The following is a 20,136-nucleotide window of genomic DNA, read 5'->3' on the forward strand; positions in this document are numbered from 1 at the left end:
CCAATAGTCTCTTAGTAGAGTTCTTTGGATCATCTAAGTAAAGAATCATATCATCTGCAAAGCGGGATAGTTTGACCTCTTCCTTCTCAATTTGTATTCCTTTGATTTCTTTTTCTTGTCTGATGGCTCTGGCTAAAACTTCCAGAACTATGTTAAATAGCAGTGGTGAGAGTGGGCATCCTGCCTGGTGCCAGATTTCAGTGGAAATGCTTCCAACTTTTCCCCATACAATAGGATGCTGGCTGTGGGTTTTTCATAAATTGCTTTGATTATATTGAGGAATGTTCCTTCTATACCCAATTTCCTTAGAGTTTTCATCATGAAAGGGTGTTGAATTTTATCAAATGCTTTCTCTGCATCAATTTAGATAATCATGTGGTTTTTCTTTTGCAGTCTGTTAATGTGGTGAATCACATTGATTGATTTGCGAATGTTGAACCATCCCTGCATACCAGGGATGAATCCGACTTGGTCTGGGTGGGTGATTTTCCTGATGTGTTGTACTCTATTGGCCAGAATTTTATTGAGGATTTTTGCGTCTGTAAATATTGAGGATATTGGTCTGTAATTTTCTTTCAGTGCTGCATCTTTCTCTGGCTTAGGGATTAAGGTGATGCTGGCTTCATAGAAAGAATTTGGGAGGATTACCTCTTTTTCGATGGTTCTGAATAGTTTGAGAAGAATTGGAGTCAGTTCTTCTTTAAATGTCTGGTAGAATTCAGCAGTGAATCCATCTGGTCCTGGGCTTTTCTTTGTTGGGAGGGCCTTAATTACTGTTTCAATTTCTGTTTCAGTTATGGGTCTATTTAGGTTTTCTATGTCTTCCTGGTTCAATTTAGGTAGATTGCATGTGTCCAGGAATCTATCCATTTCTGATAGGTTTTCCTGTTTGCTGGCATACAGGTCCTTGTAGTAATTTCTGATGATTCTTTTTATTTCTGTGGTGTCTGTTGTTAACGTTTCCTTTTTCATCTCTGATTTTATTGATTTGGGTCTTTTCTCTTCTTTTTTTAGTTAGTTGGGCCAATGGGGTGTCAATTTTGTTTATTTTTTCAAAAAACCAGCTTCTCGCTTGGCTGATTTTTTGTAGTGTTTTTTTTTTTTTTTTGATTCAATCCTGTTGATTTCTTCTCTGGTTTTAATTATTTCTCTTCTCCTACTAGATTTGGGTTTTGTTTGCTGCAGTTTTTCTAGGTCCTTGAAATGCGCTGAAAGCTCATTTATTTGGTACCTTTCCAATTTCTTGATATAGGCACCTATTGCTATAAATTTGCCACCTAATACTGCTTTTGCTGTATCCCATAAGTTTTGATATGTTGTGTTGTTGTCTTCATTTACTTCCAGAAAGTTTTTGATTTCTCTTTTGATTTCTTGAATGACCCAGTGTTCATTCAGGAGCATGTTGTTCAGTCTCCATGTGTTTGCATACTTTCTGGGGTTTCCTGAGTTGCTAATTTCCAGCTTCATTCCGCTGTGGTCTGAGAAGCTGCATGGTATGAATCTAATTTTTTTAAATTTGCTGAGACTTGCTTTATGGCCTAGTATGTGATCAATCCTGGAGAAGGTTCCATGCACTGCTGAGAAGAATGTGAAATCTGTAGATGTAGGGTTGAAAGTTCTGTAGATATCTGTTAGATCCATTTGGGCAATAGTGTCAATTAAATCTGCTGTTTCCTTGTTGATCTTCTGTCTGGATGATCTGTCTATTTCTGAGAGTGGAGTATTGAAGTCCCCCAGTACTATTGTATTGGAATCTAAATCTCCCTTTAAGTCCCTTAACATATCTTTTAAATAGACCGGTGCCCTGTAATTAGGTGCATATACATTTATAATAGTTACATCTTCCTGTTGAATTGAACCCTTAATCATTATATAGTGTCCCTCTTTGTCTCTCTTAACAGTTTTTGTATTAAAGTTTATTTTGTCTGATATTAATATGGCTACACCTGCTTTTTTTTGGTTTCTGTTTTCATGGAATATCTTTTTCCAACCTTTCACTTTCAGTCTGCATGCCTCTTTGTTAGAGAGATGTGTTTCTTATAGGCAAGAAATAGTTGGGTTGTGTTCTGTGAGCCAGTCAGCCAAACGGTGTCATTTAACTGAAGAATTCAGACCATTAATGTTCAATGTGACTATTGATACGTAGTGACTTTGCCCTGCCATTTTCCCGGAAATATTTTCTAGTATATGCTTTGAGCTTCCCATGCTCTTTTACTGGTAGGTGTTCTTCCTTTCCCTTCTTTCATATTGATGGCCGTGTTTCTGTGTTTCTGAGTGTAGCACATCTTTAAGTATCTTTTGCAGGGCCAGACGAGTGGCCACAAAGTCTTTCAATTTCTGTTTGCTATGAAAGGTCTTTATTTCACCTTCATTCACAAATGAGAGCTTGGCAGGATATAATATTCTTGGCTGGCAATTTTTCTCTCTTAGCACCTGTGCTATGTCTCGCCATTCCCTCCTAGCCTGTAGTGTTTCTGATGAGAAGTCTGCTGTGAGTCTGATTGGAGATCCTCTGAGAGTAATCTGATGATTCTCTCTTGCACATTTTAGGATCTTTTCTTTATGTTTCACTGTGGTAAGTTTAATTACCACGTGTCGTGGTGAGGATCTCTTTTGGTCATGTTTATTGGGGGTTCTATGAGCTTCCTGTACTAGGATGTCTCTGTCCTTCTCCAAACCTGGAAAGTTCTCTGCTAGTATCTCACTAAAAAGGCCTTCTAATCCTTTCTCTCTCTCCATGCCTTCAGGAACTCCTAGAACTCGAATGTTGGTTTTTTTTAATAGTATCCTGAAGATTCCCAACAATATTTGTTAGATTTCTAATTTCCTCTTCTTTTCTTTGGTTTGACTGTATGTTTTCCTGTGCTCTATCTTCTAAGTCCGATATTCTCTCTTCTGCTTCACCCATTCTGTTTGTAAGGCTCTCTATTGTGTTTGTCATTTGATCTATTGAGCTCTTCATTTCATTTTGATTTCTCTTCACTATCACACTTTCCTGTTCTACTATTTTCTGAGTTTCATTTTGATTCTTCCTTAAAATTTCATTTTCACAAGAGTGATTTTCAATCCTGTCTAATAAGGATTTCTGTAGTTCAAGGATTTGCTTTTGAAAACTTCTTAATGTTCTTATCATAAATTTTTTGAAATCCGTATTTGCATTTCTTCTATCTCATCATCTTCATAATCTTGGTTTGGGGTGTTTTGTTTATTTGGAGGCATCATAGTGTCATCGTTGATCTTGTTCCCTCGATTTCTGTGTTTGTTACTTGGCATAGTTAATTCTTTCGTCACTGTGCATTTTTTTTTAATTTTTTTTTTATTTTATACTATGTCCGTGTTAAGTGGACTGCCTGCTGTTGGAGGAGCCTTGGAGGCTTGAGATGGGTGCGGCCTGAGAGCTCTGCTTGGTTCTTCCTGGTTAAGGGTGTGCAAAGGTGACACCCTCAGGTTATGCGTGGGAAATCTCTCTCTTTTTATTTATTTATTTATTTATTTAATTTATTTATTTTTTTTAACTTTTATGTAATGAATATAAATTTCTAAAGTACGATTTATGGATTACAATGGCTTCCCCCCATAACGTCCCTCCCACCCTCAACCCTCCCCTTTCCCACTCCCTCTCCCCTTCCATTCACATCAAGATTCATTTTTGATTATCTTAATATACAGAAGATCAGCTTAGTATACATTAAGTAAGGATTTCAACAGTTTGCTCCCACACAGAAACATGAAGTGAAAAATAATAGATGATTTTTTTAAATGATGATGAAATCAGATCAGACCTATTGTCATGTTTAATCCCAGTGAGAGTCAAGTTGGGAGTTGATAATTTCTTTTTTTTTTTCTTTCTTTTTTTTTTTTTTTTTTGCAGAGGATCAGTTTAGTATGCATTAAGTAAAGATTTCAACAGTTTGCACCCCCATAGAAACACAAAGTGAAATATATTGTTTGAGTACTCGTTATAGCATTAAATCTCAATGCACAGCACATTTTTTTTTATCTTTTATTTAATGAATATAAATTTCCAAAGTACGTCTCATGGGTTACAATGGCTTTCCCCCCCATACCGTCCCTCCCACCCACCACCCTCCCCTTTCCCACTCCCTCTCCCCTTCCATTCACATCAAGATTCATTTTCGATTATCTTAGTATACAGAAGATCAGCTTAGTATACCTTAAGTAAGGATTTCAACAGTTTGTTCCCACACAGAAACATAAAGTGAAAAATAATAGATGATTTTTTTTTTAAATGATGATGAAATCAGATCAGACCTATTGTCATGTTTAATCCCAGTGAGAATCAAGTTGGGAATTGATAGTTTCTTTTTTTTTTTTTTAACAGAAGATCAGTTTAGTATACATTAAGTAAAGATTTCAACAGTTTGCACCCCCATAGAAACACAAAGTGAAATATACTGTTTGAGTACTCGTTATAGCATTAAGCCTCAGTGTACAGCACATTAAGGACAGAGATCCTACATGAGGAGTAAGTGCACAGTGACTCCTGTTGTTGACTTTACAAATTGACACTCCTGTTTATGGCACCAGTAATCTCCCTATGCACCAGTCATGAGTTTCCAAGGCTATGGAAGCCCTCTGAGTTCTCCGACTCTTATCTTGTTTAGACAAGGTCATAGTCAAAGTGGAGGTTCTCTCCTCCCTTCAGAGAAAGGCACCTCCCTCTTTGAAGACCTGTTCTTTCCACTGGGATCTCACTCACAGAGATCTTTTTGCCAGAGTGTCTTGGCTTTCCATGCCTGAAATACTCTCATGGGCTTTTCAGCCAGATCCGAGTGCCTTTAGGGCTGATTCTGAGGCCAGAGTGCTATTTAGGACATCTGCCATTCTATGAGTCTGCTGAGTATCTCACTTCCCATGTTGGATCACTCTCCTCTTTATTTATTCTATCGGTTAGTGTTAGCAGGTACTAGACTTGTTTATGTGATCCCTTTGACTCTTAGTCCTTTCATTATGATCAATTGTGAACTGAAATTGATCACTTGGAATAGTGAGATGGCATTGGCACATGCCACCTTGATGGGATTGAATTGGAATCCCCTGGTATGTTTCCAACTCTACCAATTGGGGCAAGTCAGCCCGAGCATGCCCCAAATTATACATCTCTTCCCTCTCTTATTCCCACTTTTATGTTTAACAGGGATCACATTTCAGTTAATTTTCAACACTTAAGAATAACTGTGTGATAATTACAGAATTAAACCAGTCATATTAAGTAGAACAGACAAAAAAAAATACTATGAGGGATAATGTATTAAGTTGTCCATTAGCAGTCAGGGCTATGCTGATCAAGTCACCATTTCTCATAGTGTCCATTTCACTTCAGGAGGTTTCCTTTTTGGTGTTCAGTCAGTTGTCACCGATCAGGGAGAACATATGGTATTTGTCACTTTGGGACTGGCTTACTTTACTCAGCATGATGTGTTCCAGATTCCTCCATTTTGTTGCAAATGACTGGATTTCGTTGTTTCTTACTGCGGTATAGTATTCTAAAGAATACATATCCCATAATTTCTTTATCCAGTCTACCATTGATGGGCATTTAGGTTGGTTCCAGGTCTTGGCTATTGTGAATTGAATGCACAGCACATTAAGGACAGAGATCCTACATGAGGAGTAAGTGCACAGTGACTCCTGTTGTTGACTTTACCAATTGACACTCCTGTCTATGGCATCAGTAATCTCCCTATGCTCCAGTCATGAGTTTCCAAGGCTATGGAAGCCCTCTGAGTTCTCTGATTCTTATCTTGTTTAGACAAGGTCATAGTCAAAGTGGAGGTTCTCTCCTCCCTTCAGAGAAAGGTACCTCCTTCTTTGAAGACCTGTTCTTTCCACTGAGATCTCACTCACAGAGATCTTTTGCCAGAGTGTCTTGGCTTTCCATGCCTGAAATACTCTCATGGGCTTTTCAGCCAGATCCGCATGCCTTTAGGGCTGATTCTGAGGCCAGAGTGCTGTTTAGGACATCTGCCATTCTATGGGTTTGCTGTGTATCTCACTTCCCATGTTGGATCACTCTCCCTTTTTTATCCTATCAGCTAGTATTTGCAGACACTATTCTTGTTTATGTGATCCCTTTGGTTCTTAGTCCTATCATTATGATCAATTGTGAACATAAATTGATCACTGCGACTAGTGAGATGGCATTGAAATGTAACTTATTTTTAAAATGAAAATAAGGCTGGGATATTTAGTTAAACTCCTTTGCCTGTAATATCATCCCAAGTCTGGTAGCATATAGACTCTGTATCCTATTGAGTCACTGTAGATGGTGACAATGATTGCCTCATTCTCTTAACCAATAGATACTCAGTGCCAGCTCGGTTCCATGCACCATTCTAAATCCTAGTGATAAACCAATGAACAAAGTCCAACTCTGGAATTTTCATTCTACTCAATGGACAATAACTATGTTAAGTAAGTACTTACTTAGTATTAGTAACAATATTGATTTAATTTAATAAGCAAATATCAATATTAGAGAATGCTAAATAGAAAAGCAGAGAAAATAAGTAGGAGTGGGATAGGATTGGGCATTTGGCATAGCAATTATAAGCAAGTCCATGTATGTTTACCTTTATTTTATTATAGACACATAAAACATGTGGTCCATTGTCACCTTGAAAATATGTTTTGGAGCCAATCCGTCTTCCTCAGCACAGCTCCTGAAAGGGCATCATAGAGAGCTGTTAGTCAAGAAATTGTTAATCAGATTCACTGTTCTATCAAACTCTTCTAACAACATTGTTTCATCCAGTAATAAGCTAGAGGATATTGAGGGCTTTTGTTGAGGTTGTCTGGGCATCACTAGTGCTCTAGAAAGACAGAATAAAAGCTGTGAATGCTTCATTTTAGGAACAGATTCTGGAAAATGGTGTATCAATAGAAGAAACTGAGCTCAGTGCTTAAAATGGCAAGATTTGCACACTGACAGCAGTTCCCATTCTTCCCTCCATCAACTTAATCCTGCTCCATTGATGTGTTGAGACAGAGAAATGAAAATTTTTAGGAAAATAAAGAAGATGTCCAACAATCCACTGGTGCAGAAAACATTTTGATGCAATTCTGAGAAAGCTGACAAGGAGAATTTGACAGCCTAATTTACATCCCTGAGGGATGAGAAGACACAAAGGCCTGAAGTTCTGTCTCATAAATTGTGAATCACCATTCCTTGGGAGAGTTTCCACATAACAGGGGCTTCCCAAGTACCCTAATTTCCTCCAACAACCATTACAAATGACCACAAACTGTGGCATTAACACAGTATTTTTTTGTTTCATAAATCTAGAGGTGAGAAATCTGAGGAATGAACCAGCAAAAGGGAGATCTACCCTTGTCTTCCTATCTCTCCCACTTTCAAATACATAAAAGTAACTTTTTCTAAGAAAACAATATACTAGTTACTGGAAAACAAAAATGGAATATGTGTAAAAGAATCTTGTCCTGATATGCAGCTGGTTATGGCTCAGTGACACTGCTTCCAGCCTGTTCCTCTCCTGTTGCAGGCTGAAGGCCTTGGACAACTCATGGCTTTCTGAACCTCACTTTCCTTCTACTAGCGATATGAGAGTTTGCCTGCATTCATCTCCAAGATCCCATGAAGGGACCAGTATTGTAGTGCAGTGCTGTGATCCCATATAAGCATTGACTTGAACCCTGGCTGCATCACTTGTGATCAAGATTCCTGATATTGGGCCTTGGAAACCAGCCAATGACAGCCCAAGTTATGGGCCCCAGCTACCCACAAGGGAAACACAGTTGGAGGTCTTAGCTCCTGGCTTCAGCCTGGTCTAGCCCTGGAAGTGGAAGATCTGTATATCTCTCCTTTTTACTCTGTATTTCAAATAATTAAAATATATTTTTTTTTAAATTCCCATCCAGGAAATATTCTATCATTAAAATATAGTTCTATTCAATGGCTGTTTTTTTTAACCCATCTGCAAAACTCAATGAAATGTAATGGGAAACATTAACTCATACAACTTGGAGGTCAAAGCTAAAGAAAGAATTTTTTTTAACTTTTATTTAATGAATATAAATTTCTAAAGTACGATTTATGGATTACAATGGCTTCCCCCCCATACCGTCCCTCCCACCCACAACCCTCCCCTTTCCCACTCCCTCTCCCCTTCCATTCACATCAAGATGCATTTTCGATTATCTTAATATACAGAAGATCAGCTTAGTATACATTAAGTAAGGATTTCAACAGTTTGCTCCCACACAGAAACATAAAGTGAAAAATAATAGATGATTTTTTTTAAATGATGATGAAATCAGATCAGACCTATTGTCATGTTTAATCCCAGTGAGAGTCAAGTTGGGAGTTGATAATTTCTTTTTTTTTTTTTTTTTTTTTACAGAGGATCAGTTTAGTATACATTAAGTAAAGATTTCAACAGTTTGCACCCCCATAGAAACACAAAGTGAAATATATTGTTTGAGTACTCGTTATAGCATTAAGTCTCAATGCACAGCACATTAAGGATAGAGATCCTACATGAGGAGTAAGTGCACAGTGACTCCTGTTGTTGACTTTACCAATTGACACTCCTGTCTATGGCATCAGTAATCTCCCTATGCTCCAGTCATGAGTTTCCAAGGCTATGGAAGCCCTCTGAGTTCTCTGATTCTTATCTTGTTTAGACAAGGTCATAGTCAAAGTGGAGGTTCTCTCCTCCCTTCAGAGAAAGGTACCTCCTTCTTTGAAGACCTGTTCTTTCCACTGGGATCTCACTCACAGAGATCTTTTGCCAGAGTGTCTTGGCTTTCCATGCCTGAAATACTCTCATTGGCTTTTCAGCCAGATCCGAATGCCTTTAGGGCTGATTCTGAGGCCAGAGTGCTATTTAGGACATCCGCCATTCTATGAGTCTGCTGAGTATCTCACTTCCCATGTTGGATCACTCTCCCCTTTATTTATTTAAAGGAAAAAATTTTAACAATGTTGTCATTGTTATGAGAAAATTAAAACTCTGGGCATTCAATAAACCTATAGTGTAATAAGGTTCTTTCAATGGGAATGGAAAACTACAACCATGAGTAGGGGCACTGTGTGGATGAGAGTTAGAAATGGCCAATACTAACACTTGTGGGCAGGTGAACAGGAAGATGGCTTCACCCAATTATGATGCCTGTTGAACCACACAAATCTGGTCTACCTGGGGGGAGATAGGAGGTAAATTTGCTAATCTGTGAAAGAATTCACTTCATTTTGTAGTATCAGAGCACATGAGAATTTAGAGAGAAAAGCCAGGCATTAATTGTGCAGGTCCCTGTCTTATCACTTCCATCTTACTGTGATTCCGTTTTATGAACTCCCCTCAAGCTCTAAATCCTGACTCAAGAAAACTAAGTTCATCCTTGTTCATCATGACTGGTACACAGATGAATCAGTTTCCCTCAAAGAGACCAGAAAAGTGCTTTCAGGAGGGATTGTGTTTGTGGCCCAGGAAGGCAGTGGAGGATGGCCCAAGTGCTTAGGCCCTGCACCCCCATGGGAGACCAGAAGGAAGCACCTGGCTCCTGGCTTTGGATTGGCACAGCGCACTGGCTGCAATGCACTGGCCATGGCGGCCACTTGGGGGGTGAACCAATGGAAAAAGGAAGACCTTTCTCTCTGTCTCTCTGTCTTTCTGTCTCTCTCTCTCTCACTGTCTAACTCTGCCTGTCAAAAGAGAGAGAGAGAGAGAGAGAGAGAGAGAGAGAGATTCTGTTTGAGTTCTGAGTTCTGACACTCCATTGCTGGTATGTGTCCTAACAATCCACAAGGCATGCCTTTGCTCCCAATGTGCAGATGGCCTCAGTGGCAATGGAATGTGCATCTGTGAGAATGGCTTCCAAGTCTCCCAACCTCAGTTCTGCTCTGATCCCAGTAAACATGATGGGCCTTGCTATGACCAAAATAAGTGGTGCTTCCAGAGCTTCCCTTCCCTGGATCCTACTCCTGCTTCAGTGAGCTGACTGTGTGTGTGTGTGTGTGTGTGTGTTTATACTAAAATTAGGGCTTTTTGATAGAGTAAAATGAACAGATTGCAACATGTCATGGAGTCAGGAAAACCTGAATCTAAATCCCCATTCTACAACTTACTGGCTATGTGACCTTAGAAGAAGTCTCCCATTTCTCCATCTAGAAAATGAAAGTAGCATCAGTACAATTGTTCCTTGGTTTGGGGAATTGGTTCAGGGTTCCTCTGCTAGCACCAGACCTATTGATACTCAATTCTCTTGTTTGGAAGGGCCTAGCAATCGCACATGTCCTATACACATACTCCCATATACTTTAAAACAGCTCTAGATTATTTATAATACTTCATACAGTGTGAATGCTCTATAAACAATTGTTATGCTCTAAAACCTATGAAACAATGGCCAAAGACATTTTGTTTTTATTTTTTTTTCTGTTCTTGGATGGGATTCAGTTAGATTATGATCTAGAGCATGCACCTGGCAAGTAGTCCATAAGAAAACCACTCAACTCTATCTCTACTGACTCCACACACCTGTCACTGACACATCACTGTACCCTTCCCTTGCCTTGTTTCATCCTTACAGCTGCCTGAAAATGGAATGGAAGGCATGGCACAGCAAGGCAGGGCAGATGAACACTATTCTGCTGTGCATTTGGTCAAGACAAGATTTATCAGAGAGGAGTGTTTGGACTAACAGTTAAGATGTCCATATTAGAGAGCTTTGGCTCAATTTCCATCTTTGTACTAATAAAAACCCTGGGGGCAACAGGTGATGGTTTGAACACTTGGGCCCTTCCCACCTACATGGGAGACTTGGACTGAGTTCCTGTACCCTGATTCCAGCCAGACACAAGCCCAGCTTCAGCCATTGTGGACATTTGAGGATTGAACCAACTGATGAAAAACTTTCCCAGGGTCTCTGTCTCCATGTACCACCACCCCAAATAAATTAATTTTGAAAAAAAATTTTGAGAAAATTAAACCATTGTTTTCTAAGCCTGATGATGCTGACATTTTACATCCAGGCTGTGGGTAGGGCTGTTATTGAACTTCCAGCTCTAACCCTAGTTATCCCAGGCCTATGGCTGATCATGATATCATCAGGTCTTTTCCCTAGCAAACTGGACCCTGAACAACCTAAAATATTATGAAATTTCTCTGCTTTAAATCCAGCAGTGATCTTCCAGCACCTTCACTTGTGTGTGTCTTCTTCATCCTGGACATTTCCCCAAGCACACATGCAAATTCTTTTCCCATCAAATCCTTTCTGGAGATTATCTCCAGGGTCCTTCCTGTCTGATGCTACAAAAATCCAAATTTGTGGCCCCTCCCCTTGACAAACTCTGCGTCTTCCTTTCCACTCCCATAGGCATAGGACTTAGTCTGTTGAGCTGGCTAGCAGCTAAAAGTTGTGATGGTATTAGGGGTATGGGCATACAGTTAATATAATTATCTTCTGTGTCTTCACACAGTAGCTCAGAGATAAAGACTTGGAAGGCCCAGGTTCAGGTCCCCACTGGGGAACTCGACAGTGAATTAGGCAGATTTTTTCACCTCCATGGCCTCCATTTCTTCATCTGGAAAATGGGTGTTATTCAAGTCCTTACCTCCTGGGACTGGTGACTGTCAATTAGGTGGTGCATGTGAATGGCTGACACAGTGCCTTGAGTGAAGTTGGGTCCCAAATATTACCATTGATTATCAATATGACCAATAACAAAGAGTGAACATGTGAGATACCCATTAGGGTCCTGCTAGTGTGAAAAGTAACTTCTATTAATTCCATAATGCCCTCATGAACAACTGAACACTCTCACCACAAAGTAGCAGAGAATTGAGTTCATTGATCTTTTTGACCACATCACAGCCTATCCCCATTCCTTTGTTCTACGTATCTATACATATAAAGTAACCCTGAGACCAAGTTCTTCTCCTGGTTAGGGCAGTCAATCTTGTCACAGGTTGTCCCAAACCCTCAGAGAAAAACTTGTGCCATAGTAGCATAAATGCAAACAAACAAAAACTAAATCACAGTGGGGCTACAGAATTTAGCAGGGCCAGAGAAGGCTGCTGCCTGAGAAATGATCAGATTCAGAGGAAGGGAAACCAGCATCATTAGCACTGTGGCCATGGGAAAGAATACATGGCTGATAGAGATCCCATTCTTCATCCATTCCACCTGTTCCCATCTCACCTCAGGATATGAGCAGCAGGTGTGTTTTATGAGACCAAGAGATTAGAGACAAGGAAAATGGGAAAAAAATTGAAATTATTACCTATCCTTTGAATCTTAATGCAATTTCTTAAAATTAATGATTTAACATTGACTTCTTTTTAAAGATCCAAATTATTTTCTACTCTTTGAAAAATTTGTTTCTTCCCATGATGATGGCTACTGCCCATGTGTGTTCTAATCTTGTTCACAATGAACCTCTTGTGCATACCTTCCAGGACTTTTGGTTTTTGGCCCTCTCAGTTCTGTGCACATGCAGATTATCAGAGAGACAGAGCTTGCATGGAAAATGATGAACACTAACACACATCTGATACCTTCTATTTGTCACAATGGGTACTTTACCGAGAGGGAGCTCAGGCCTGCTTAAGGGTGTCAGAGTATGAGGTGTCCAGACCCTCCCCCTATAGGTGCAGACAACATTTCCACCCCTTCTCCCTCTGATCCTTCAGAAATAAGGGACTGGACTTCTGACAGTGTCAATGGATGCCCAGTCTTGAATGGTTATCAGTGTTTGGGCCTTTCAGAGATTTATAGTGACAAAAGCAGATGATCTGTTAGGAATTCTTTCCAAGGAGATCCCCATTAGAGGTTACAGGCTAGTTACCATGATTATCAGAAAGATTAAAAAGCAATAGGACTGCTGATAAAGGACAAGATGTACTACCACAGCCTCCTATCATTGCTAAAAACTTAGGAGAGATCGAAGCACCATCCCTCCTAGGAAAACCTTAATATTTATGTATGTTTATACAGTTGGGGGTGAAATGTTTTAATAGACCATAGAGGATATTTCTCAGGGAGTAACAGCTGTGATGAGACAGGGGTGGGTGTTCTGTATCAAGGAGAACTATTTTAGTTGTAACAGAGAATCCAATTATTGTGCACAACTGGTGAGAATTTAAAAACAATATAACCATTCACCAGAGAAATTAAAAATAAAATTACCATATTATTCAACATACTGGATACATGGATATTTCCAAAAGTTCATGGAAAATGGAATTAAAATTTAAGTTCATTTTCATGGAAAATTTTGAAATCCATGAGACTGAGAGAGCATCAAAGTTCATAAAACATGTTTGATTTCATTCAAAGAAGCATAATTAAATAATTTCTTTGATAATCAAAAAGAACATTAAAATAAACAAATTTAAAATGGCAAAAAAGTTTACATGGATTTTGAAATTTTTGCACCAAAATAAACATCTTTTAATTCAGCTTCTCAATGAGTAACTTGAAGTATCCTCATATAGTAAAATGAGTGGAAAGCAAGTACTTAAAAAAATTATGTATACGTTTATGTGCACAGAAGCATTATTCACATTAATCAAAGGTAGAAGCAACCTAATTTCCCAGAAATCTCTGTGTGAACAGACAATATGTGGTCAATCGATAAAACTGAATATTTATCAATGTTAAGAGGGAATTTCTGACACTTGCTTCATCATGAGTGAACTTAAAGTCATGCTAAGTGAAATAGGATGGTCACAGAAGGACAGATATGGTGTAACTCCTCTTCTATTAGATCCCTAAAGTAGTCAAATTCATAAAGACAGAAAGCAGCATGGGGTGGGGAGAAGTCACCAGAGACAGGGGTGTAGAGAGAGCAATGGAAAGTTAATGTTCAATGAATGCTGAATTTTAATTGTATGAGGAAAAATGTTCTAGAGATGGATAAATGTGATGGCTGTGCAACAGTATGAGTGTAGTTAATGCCACTGAAGTGCATATTTAAAAATGGCTAAAATGATAAATCTCATCATATGTATTTTAGAATTGTTTCAAAGAGGGAGAAAAAGAAAACTTAAGGCAAATTTGTTAAAAAGGAAAAGGAAACTTTTGGCTCACAATTCTGAAGCCCACGTGTGGACCTAGCGGTAGAAGCAGCATGATCCAGCTCTCCAAATCAAATATGAGATCTATATCTTGACCTTGCATTGCCTAAGGAACCTTGGGATAAGGGCAGCCCCCAACACTGTCAGACCTACTCCACTGCCACACTGTTAAGCAGGAAAGATTCATTCTCCTTGTTGGCTCAAACAGGATGCTATCACATCCCTCCCCATTTCTTGAAATGCCAATAGCCCTCATTACACAATTACAGAAATCAGCCACTCTGGCAAGAGTGTAGAATGCAGTGATAGGCTCAGACTCAGGCCCTGTGCCCCACCCTTGGCTGGAGGAAGCAGCCACATTTTACTATAGAGACTATGAGGGTGGGAGATGATGTCCCTTAGGCCAAATGGAGATGCAGTTTCCAGAAGGAGAGGGAACATAAACATACTTATCCATTCATTCACTCCATCATCTATTCAACATTTCTTAGTGTTTTGTGGCTCAGTCATTGGGCTTAATGTGGAGATGAAAGATGACCATAGCCAGGGCCTCAGCTATCCTGGAGAAACATATTCTTGTGCAGGATGACAAAAATATGTAGGTACTTCAAAAACTTAAGAGGGCTGGCATTTGGTGTAGTGGTTAAGATACTGATTGAGATGCCCACATGCCTTACCAGAGTGTCTAGCTTCAAGTACTGACTCCACAAGCAGCAGCAGAGATTACGTATAATTGGTTGGGAAACATGAGTTGAGTTTCTTGCTTCTGCTTTTAGCTTGGCCCAGTTCCAGGTACTGTGGGCATTTTGAGCAGTGAACCAATATTTAAAGATCGGTGTCTCTCTCTCTCACTTTCTCTCTCTCTCTCTCTCTCTCTCTCTCTCATTATCTTTAAAATAAATTATTTTAAAGTCATGGTAAAAAGGTACTATATGATTTGCTCCTCTGAGTTGCCAGATTGCATTTGAAAAAATGGCAAGAATGCCTTTACTCCTGTTGGTTTTCCAGGGCTGCCATCACAAAGCACCATACTCTGGATGGCTTTTTACAAGACACATGCATTGTCCCCCAGATCTGGAGTCTGCAGGTCTGAGATCATGCTCAGCTGGGCTGGCAGTTTCTGAGAACTGTGGAGGGCAATATGCTCCAGGCCTCTCTCCTAGTGTCAGGTGGGTTACTGGCAATCTATGGTGTCCTTGGTTTGTAGACACACACCCCTGATCTCTGCCTTCATGTGCACATTGTATTCTGACTGCCTATGTCTGCCTGCAAATCCATTTCATAAGGATGTCATCCACATCAGATTGTGACTCACCCTGCTCTAGTATAACCTCACCCTAACTGCTAACAAATGACCTGCCTATGAAATAGTAGAGTACTACAGGTTATAATTTCAACACAGAACTTAAGGTTAGGGGGCACAATTCAGCCTTGGCAGTGACTTTCTCCTGGCTGATTTATCATCCTTGTTTCACACAAGTTTGAAAAAAGGAGATCGAGGAAGAGGAGCATCTCCTTATATTGCTAGACATGAAACAGAATCTACCATGTCTAGAATTGCCCTAAGCTGACTCGAAAGCTTCTAGACATTCCAAATAGGCATGAAGTCTAATTACCATGACTGTTACCTTAAAAAAGCAGGGACAGGTATTTACTCTAGTGGTTAAAATGCCTATTAAGAGAGCTGCATCCTGTATCAGAGTGCCTTAATTCCATTCCCAGCTTGATCTCCTCACTACAGCTTTCTTTGGACACAAATCCTGGGACACAGCAAGTTGATGTTACAAATACTTGGATCATGGCCACCTACACTGGAGAAACAGATGGAATTCCTGGCTCCTAGCTTTGGATCAGCCCATTCCTGGCTGTTCTACCTATTTTGAAAATGAACCAGGGCATAGGAGAGCTCTGTCTTTTGTCTCCTTTATCTCTTCTCTCTCTCCTTCTCCCTTTCTGCCTTCTCTTCTTCCTCTCTCTCTCCCTCTCAAGTAAATAAACAAAAAACAACTTTGAAAATTAAAAAAGGCAAACCATGTTAGGGCTAAATAGACAAAGAAATTGTCAGGGAGAGTTGAAGGTACTTCCCCAATACCAAGTGAAGAAGATTAAACACTCTTGTCAGTAAGGACTTGCTTTGCTGTATACAGCTCATACATGTGTATAGTATATTCATACATGCATAAAAGACAGCCACTTTTTCCTTAGAAGCATACACAAAAGGTTACACTTATATCTTTAAAAAAAACTCAAAAATTCCAATTAATTCTTCTAATGTAATGGATTGTTGTATATCAATTCTGGGGTACATGCATCTGTTTTTGAGCCCACTTTCTAAATAACCATTCTCTAATTAAACAAGCACGCTTTCCCACCTCTCTTCCTTTATCTTGACATTTGCCCTTAGCATGAATGCCTTTCCCAACTCTCCTGTCCTTATCCAAGTTCCTGCCACATATCTTATCCCAGAAGAACCTGCCCAGTTCAGTGCACCTCTTCAGGGCAACGGTGGTCTTCATCACATAAGCATCGCAGGGTGCCAGCCAATCTGTACCTTAGAATATCTGTGATTGCCCAATGTTTGTTAAGGTTGGGTCTTTCATGTTCACTTTTTTTTTGTTTATTTATTTGAAAGGCAAAGTTACAGAGAGGCAGAGGCATAGAGAGAGAGATAAGTCTTCCAATTGCTGGTTCACTCCCCAAATGATCACAACAGCAGGAGCTGGGCCAATTCAAAGCCAGGAGCCAGGAGCTTCTTCCAGGTCTCCCATACAGGTGCAGGGCCCCAAGGACTTGGGCCATCTTCTACTGGTTTCCCAGGTGCATTAGCAGGGAGCTGGATTGGAAGTGAAGCTCCTGAGACTCAAAATGGTGCCCATATGAGATGCCAGCACTGCAAGTGGCAGTTTTACCCACTGCAAAACAATGCCGGCCCCTCATGTTCACTTTTTATCCTTTGAGCTTTTTGAGATTTAATGTTGGTTTTGTAACAGTTCCAAAATACTTGTTATTTATGTAATCCAGTGAAAAAATTCCTTTGAAATTATGTTTAAAAATTTAAAATTTTTCTAAGGTTTGAGACAATAATTAGAAAAGCTTAAACACACAATGCTCCCACAATCACCATTTATACGTTAATAGGTATTTTCCAACTTTTCTTTTATTTCTGTTGCTTTATATTGTTGTAATCACCTACACTTTTATTGCCTCCTAGATGGCATTCAGCACAAACATTTGACTATTTTGTCACATCATAATCATATTTAATAGCTGCATCATCAGGGCACTCTACCTTCTTATTTAGTTTGTGTAAAACACAAAATGCCCCATATATGCAGAGTAGGGTTTTTGAAAGGTTGCTTTCATCATGCTCATCAAAGCACACATCCTGTCTGGTGAGGACTGAACCTTCACAGTGGAAGTGACACTTTTTTGTTGAATAAAGATGCTGTCCACCTGATGAGATATTTGCTTTTGAGTTGTCCAGGTGCAGGTGATGCCTTACTGAAATTCCTCTAAGAGAGATGGGGCTTTCTCAGGTGAACAAAATGCTTTCAGCTAGCAATAGACTTGTGTATGGATATACCTCAAATAGATACCCATATGTGTTTATCAGTTCTTTCTTAGGAAGAGCGATAAGCATTTCCAATGTAATGCTTTCTGGATTCTAAGTTATCTTCTAAACAGTCTTCATAGGTCTTTCTGGAGTAAAGAATTTTTAAAACGAAAGTACCAAGGAACTATAAGATTGGATGATGTGTTGTGGAATATGAAGACTAACAGCAATGAATTCTGAATTATAAAAATCAAAAGATATTATTGTTCTCTAGGAGGACTGAGCAGCTATGGTTTCTTTATTCACTTTTCAGGGCCATTTGAGGAAAAGGGGTGCAAGGTGCTTGTATTCAGTAATCCCCTCTAACTCTGTTCTTGGTATTCCAGAAGGAGTGAGTATAAGAAAGGGTTTTGGCCGGCACTGCAGCTCAATAGGCTAATCCTCTGCCTGCGGCACTGGCACACCAGGTTCTAGTCCCGGTCGGGGTGCCAGATTCTGTCCCAGTTGCTCCTCTTCCAGTCCAGCTCTCTGCTGTGGCCCGGGAGTGCAGTGGAGGATGGTTCAGGTCCTTGGGCCCTGCACCCACATGGGAGACCAGGAGAAACACCTGGCTCCTGGCCAGCGGCCAGTGAGGAGTGAACCAATGGAAAAGGAAGACCTTTCTCTCTGTGTCTCTCTCACTGTCCAGTCTGCCTGTCAAAAAGGGGGGGGGGTTTAAGGAAGTGAGATTGAATAAGAACCTGAAATTTCTTGGTTGCAAAACTTGGAAATTTCATCCATAAGTGAGTTATATCACCTTTTTTCATCTCATATTTAAATAAAACTTGAGAGAAAAATAAAGCTAGGTTTATCCTAGTGGAAGTAGTGGATAAAATCTCTCCTACCCCCAAGGGAAGTCCCTAAGCAGAATGGAAGTAATTCATCCAACTTTTGCTCCATGGTTTGCAGGAACCAACAAATGGTTTCTGATAAAACTCAGAATTCTCAGTTAATTTAGGATTTCAAACAAATAACAATGTTTTGGCACAATTAATTCCCAAATATTGCAATGAAGAACACAATAAAAGGTATTCATCATTTACCTGAAACTAAAATTTATCAGTGTGTCCTGTATTTTTTAATTGCAAAATCATGTGGGAATGAAAGAAATATTTTCCTTATACTTAAATAAGGGTGACAAAACAAGTGATAAAAACCTGTCATTGAGGGGTGCTGTTGCTGTGGCATAGCAGCTAAAGCTCCCATCTGAAAGGCTGGCATCCAATATGGACACCAGTTCACATCCTTGTTGCTCTTATTCTGGTCCATTTCCCAGCTAATGGTCTGGGAAAAGCAGTGGAGAATTACTCAAGTGTTCGGGGACTTGCTACTCATGTGGAAGACCCAGAAGATGATCCTGGCTCAGCACCAGCCATTACAGTCATCTGTGGTGCAAACCACTGGATGAAGGTATCTCTCCTCTCTGCCTCTGTGTATGTGTGTGCATGTGTTTGTCTGTGCTGTGTCTTCCTCTCTGTGTGTAACTCTGCCTTCCAAATAAATGAATAAATCTTCATAAAAAGATATCTGTCTTTGTAGCGCTCAGGATCTGGGAGTTACTTCTACTATCCTCCAACCATAATATTGCCATTCTTACCTGAGACCGAGCCTATTTTTGCAGGATGTCCAGATAGGAAAAAAAATCTTCTTATTTTTATCAGGTGACCCTTGAATTTCCTGTGTCCTGTGTCTGGATCTGTGTCTGCCATGAGAGGTGTAAAAGTGATGGGCTCCTGTGCTAAGAAAATGCAGCAGCAGTAACTCCTCTGCAAAAGTCAGATGATAAAGGCAAAATCCAGAGGTAAAATGATCCTCTTAGCTGAGAGGCCTGTAAAGTGCTCCTTCTGCAGGTCATTTGCTCCAGAAAATGTTTTCTGAAACAAATGTGGCTTATTCACCTTGTAGGTCACACACTTTCTTCAGGCCGAAGGGGGACAACTTTTATTAGTATCTGCTGTGTGCCAAATTGTTTTGACATTTTTTTGATAGTCTACCTACATAACCTCTGCCTGGGGCCTACTTGGACACCTTGTCTGAATTAGGAACCTGGGTACCCAACTTAACCTGTGCCTACTCCCATCTTTGGGGCCTTATGTGTGCACATGAGTATGAACTCCTTCTGTGTACCAGACACACAGCTATGCAAACACATGTGCTTCTGTGAACATCTTTGTGTAACAGGTGCATATCTGTGTGTACATGTTCAGGTGTGGGAATGTTTGTATGTCAGACACACATTCATGCAGGCCCATGTGCAGGTATGAGCACCTCCTGTGTGCCAGGTATAGGTTTGTGCATTCACATGTGTCTGCATGTGAGCACCTTACAGGTATCTGGCACACATCCAGGAATGTACATGTGCTTGTTTGGATGCTTTTATGTACAATGCACACATATGCATGTTCAGGTGTGAGCACTTTTATGTAGTAGACATACATCTGTTTACCACTTTTACTCACAGCAGACTCCCAACATCATTCTCAG

The sequence above is a fragment of the Oryctolagus cuniculus genome, unplaced genomic scaffold (genome assembly GCF_964237555.1).
Source record: "Oryctolagus cuniculus unplaced genomic scaffold, mOryCun1.1 SCAFFOLD_54, whole genome shotgun sequence".
In the NCBI taxonomy this organism is placed as follows: domain Eukaryota; kingdom Metazoa; phylum Chordata; class Mammalia; order Lagomorpha; family Leporidae; genus Oryctolagus; species Oryctolagus cuniculus.